The sequence below is a fragment of the Arachis stenosperma genome, chromosome 6 (assembly GCF_014773155.1).
Source record: "Arachis stenosperma cultivar V10309 chromosome 6, arast.V10309.gnm1.PFL2, whole genome shotgun sequence".
Classification (NCBI taxonomy): domain Eukaryota; kingdom Viridiplantae; phylum Streptophyta; class Magnoliopsida; order Fabales; family Fabaceae; genus Arachis; species Arachis stenosperma.
Window position 1 is genome coordinate 53,181,142 of NC_080382.1, and position 5,148 is coordinate 53,186,289.

Consider the following 5,148-nt stretch of genomic DNA (forward strand, 5'->3'; position numbering starts at 1 on the left):
TTCTCTCAAATCAGAGTCAAACAGAGCCCCCACAGTCAAACTCTAAGTTTGGTGTTGGGAGGCCACAACCAACTTCTAAGTTTGGTGTTGAACCCCCACACTCAAGCTCTAAAGTTTGGTGTTGGGAGGTTCCAACATTGCTCTGAGCATCTGTGAGGCTCCATGAGAGCCCTCTGTCAAGCTACTGACATTAAAGAAGCGCTTGTTGGGAGGCAACCCAATGTTATATTTTATATATTTTCCTTGTTATTTTATTTTATTTTGTAGGTTGATGATCATGAAGTCACAAAATCAATTGAAAAAGCAAAAACATAATGAAAAACAGAAGAAAACAGCACACCCTGGAGGAAGAACCTACTGGCGTTTAAAACGCCAGTAAGGCTAGCAGATGGGCGTTTAACGCCCAGTCTGGCACCATTCTGGCGTTTAAACGCCAGAAAGGGGCACCAGACTGGCGTTAAACGCCAGAAAAGGGCAGAACTTGGCGTTAAACGCCAGAAATGGGCACCACCCGGCGTTTATGCCAAATTGGCTAAAAACGCAATTTGCATGCCATTTGGTGCAGGATGACTTTTCCTTGACACCTTAGGATTTGTGGACCCCACAGGATCCCCACCTACCCCACCACTCTCTCTCTTCTTCACCAATCACCTCAACACCTCTTCCCCAAAAACCCTTCACCTATCAAATCCCATCTTTCTCTTCACCACTCACATCCATCCTTCATAAAACCCCACCTACCTCACCTTCAAATTCAAACCACTTTCCCTCCCAAACTCACCCTCCAATAGCCGAACCATGACCCTTCCCCTCACACCTATATAAACCCATCTTCACTTCTTCATTTTCACACACCCTAAACACCACTTCTCCCCCTCTTTGGCCGAACACTAAGCCATTCCCTTCTTTCTCATTTCTTCTTCTTCTACTCTCTTCTTTCTTCTTTTGCTCGAGGACGCAAACCTTTTAAGTTTGGTGTGGTAAAAGCATTGCTTTTTGTTTTTCCATAACCATTTATGGCATCCAAGGCCGGAGAAACCTCTAGAAAGAGGAAAGGGAAGGCAAAAGCTCTACCTCCGAGTCATGGAGATGGAGATTCATCTCAAGGGTGCATCAAGACCACTTCTATGAAGTTGTGGCCTTGAAGAAGGTGACCCCCGAGGTCCCTTTTTCACTCAAAAAGAGTGAATATCCAGAGATCCGACATGAGATCCGAAGAAGAGGTTGGGTAGTTCTTACCAACCCCATTCAACAAGTCGGAATCTTAATGGTTCAAGAGTTCTATGCCAATGCATGGATCACCAAGAACCATGATCAAAGTGTGAACCCGGATCCAAAGAATTGGCTTATTATGGTTCGGGGAAAATACTTGGATTTTAATCCGGAAAATGTAAGGTTGGCATTCAACTTGCCTATGATGCAAGGAGATGAACATCCTTACACTAGAAGGGTCAACTTTGATCAAAGGTTGGACCAAGTCCTCACTGACATTTGTGAAGAGGGCGCCCAATGGAAGAGCGATTCAAGAGGGAAGCCGGTTCAACTAAGAAGGCATGACCTCAAGCCCGTGGCTAGAGGATGGTTGGAGTTTATCCAACGCTCAATCATTCCCACTAGCAACCGGTCCGAAGTTACTCTAGATCGGGCCATCATGATTCATAGCATCATGATTGGAGAAGAAGTGGAAGTTCATGAGATTATAGCCCAAGAACTCTATAAGGTGGCAGACAAACCTCATTTGTCACCTCTGTTATTCAGTTGGAGTTGACATAGAAGGAGACACCCCCATTGATGAGGATAAGCCCATCACTAAGAAAAGGATGGAGCAAACAAGAGACCCCTCTCATCATGAGATCCCTGAGATGCCTCAAGGGATGCACTTTCCTCCACAAGACTATTGGGAGCAACTGAACACCTCCCTAGAGAATTGAGTTCCAACATGGACACTAAGGGTGGAGCACCAAGAACATTCCATCCTCCTCCATGAAATTAGAGAAGATCAAAGAATCATGAGAGAGGAGCAACAAAGACAAGAGACATTGAGGAGCTCAAGCACTCCATAAGATCTTCAAGAGGAAGAACAAGCCGCCATCACTAAGGTGGACCCGTTCTTTAATCTCCTTGTTCTTTATTTTCTTGTTTTTTTCGAATTTTCATGCTTGTGTTTATCCATGTTTGTGTCTTATGATCATTAGTGTCTTAAGTGTCTATGCCTTAAAGTTATGAATGTCCTATGAATCCATCACCTTTCTTGAATAAAAATTGTTCTTAATTGAAAAAGAAAAGAATTGCATGAATTTTGAATTTTATAACATTTAATTATTTTGATATGGTGGCAACACTTTTGTTTTCTGAATGCATGCTTAAACATGCATATGTCTTTTGAATTTGTGATTCATGAATGTGGCTCTTGAAAGAATGATGAAAAGGAGACATGTTACTGAGGATCTGAAAAATCATCAAAATGATTCTTGAAGCAAGAAAAAGCAGTGAATACAAAAAAAGAGAAAAGAGACGAAAAAAGAAAAAAAAAGAGAGAAAGAAAAGAAAGAAAAGAAAGAATAAAGTTGTGATCCAAGGCAAAAGAGTGTGCTTAAGAACCCTAGACACCTCTAATTGGGGACTTTAGCAAAGCTGAGTCACAATCTGAAAAGGTTCACCCAATTATGTGTCAGTGGCATGTATGTATCCGGTGGTAATACTGGAAGACAGAATGCTTTGGGCCACAGCCAAGACTCAATAAGTAGCTGTGTTCAAGAATCATTATACTTAGCTAGGAGAATCAATAACACTATCTGGATTCTGAGTTCCTAAAGAAGCCAATCATTCTGAGTTTCAAAGGATAGAGTGAGATGCCAAAACTGTTCAGAGGCAAAAAGCTAAAAGCCCCGCTCATCTAATTAATACTGATCTTCATAGATGTTTTTGGAATTCATTGCATATTCTCTTCTTTTTATCTTATTTGATTTTCAGTTGCTTGAGGACAAGTAACAATTTAAGTTTGGTGTTGTGATGAGCGGATAATTTGTACGCTTTTTGGCATTATTTTTAGTATGTTTTTAGTATATTTGGTTTAGTTTTTAGTATATTTTTATTAGTTTTTAGTTAAAATTTACTTTTCTGGACTTTACTATGAGTTTGTATATTTTTCTGTGATTTCAGGTATTTTCTGGCTGAAATTGAGGGACCTGAGCAAAAATCTGATTCAGAGACTGAAAAGGACTGCAGATGCTGTTGGATTCTGACCTCCCTGCACTCGAAGTGGATTTTCTGGAGCTACAGAATCCCAATTGGCGCGCTCTCAATGGCGTTGGAAAGTAGACATCCTGGGCTTTCCAGCAATATATGATAGTCCATACTTTGCCTAAGATTTGATGGCCCAAACCGGCGTTCAAAGTCACCTTCAGAATTTCCAGCGTTAAACGCCGGAACTGGCACCAAAATGGGAGTTAAACGCCCAAACTGGCACAAAAGCTGGCGTTTAACTCCAAGAAGAGTCTCTACATGAAAATGCTTCATTGCTCAGCCCAAGCACACACCAAGTGGGCCCGGAAGTGGATTTTTATGTCATTTACTCATCTCTGTAAACCTTAGGCTACTAGTTCTCTATAAGTAGGACCTTTTTACTATTGTATTTGGAGATCTTGGTAGCTATCTTTGTTCTTAGGCTATCTTAGATCATTGAGAGGCTGGCCATTCGGCCATGCCTAGACCTTGTTCTTATGTATTTTCAATGGTGGAGTTTCTACACACCATAGATTAAGGTGTGGAGCTCTGCTGTACCTCGAGTATTAATGCAATTACTATTGTTCTTCTATTCAATTCCGCTTGTTCTTGTTCTAAGATATCACTTGTTCTTCAACTTGATGAATGTGATGATCCGTGACACTCATCATCATTCTCACCTATGAACGTGTGCCTGACAACCACCTCCGTTCTACCTTAGATTGGGTGAATATCTCTTGGATTCCTGATACACGATGCATGGTTGATCGCTGACAACCGAGCGCTCGCCTGACAACCGAGCCAGCCATTCCGTGAGATCAGAGTCTTCGTGGTATAGGCTAGAACTGATGGTGGCATTCAAGAGAATCCGGAAGGTCTAACCTTGTCTGTGGTATTCTGAGTAGGATTCAATGATTGAATGACTGTGACGTGCTTCAAACTCCTGAAGGCGGGGCGTTAGTGACAAACGCAAAAGAATCACTGGATTCTATTCCGGCCTGATTGAGAACCGACAGATGGATAGCCGTGCCGTGACAGAGTGCGTTGAACATTTCCACTGAGAGGATGGGAGGTAGCCACTGACAACGGTGAAACCCTTGCATAAGCTTGCCATGGAAAGGAGTAAGAAGGATTGGATGAAGACAGTAGGAAAGCAGAGAGACGGAAGGGACACAGCATCTTCATGCGCTTATCTGAAATTCCCACCAATGAATTACATAAGTATCTCTATCTTTATCTTTATGTTTTATTCGTATATCACCATATCCATTTGAGTTTGCCTGACTAAGATTTACAAGATGACCATAGCTTGCTTCATACCAACAATCTCCGTGGGATCGACCCTTACTCGCGTAAGGTTTATTACTTGGACGACCCAGTGCACTTGCTGGTTAGTTGTGCGAAGTTGTGTTCATGCCATGGTATTGAACACCAAGTTTTTGGGGTTTATTACCGGGGATTATGAGAGTTGTGAAAAGTATTGTTCACAATTTCGCGCACCAAGTTATCATAGAAGGAGACATCCTCATTGAAGAGGATAAGCCCATCACCAAGAAGAGGATGGAGCAAGCAAGAGAAACCCCTCACGGTTCTCAAGAGATGCATGAGGAAGCTCATCATCAAGAAATCCCTGAGATGCCTCAAGGGATGCACTTCCCTCCCAACAACTATTGGGAGCAACTCAACACCTCCTTAGAAGATTTAAGCCACAATGTGGAGCAATTAAGGGTGGAACATCATGAGCACTCCATCATTCTCCATGAAATAAGAGAAGATCAAAGAGCAATGAGGGAGGAGCAACAAAGGTAAGGAAGGGACATAGAAGAGCTTAAGAACATCATTGGTCCTTCAAGAAGAAGACGCCACTAAAGGTGGATTCATTCCTTGTTCTTTATTTCTTTCTGTTTTCGGTTTTTAATGTTG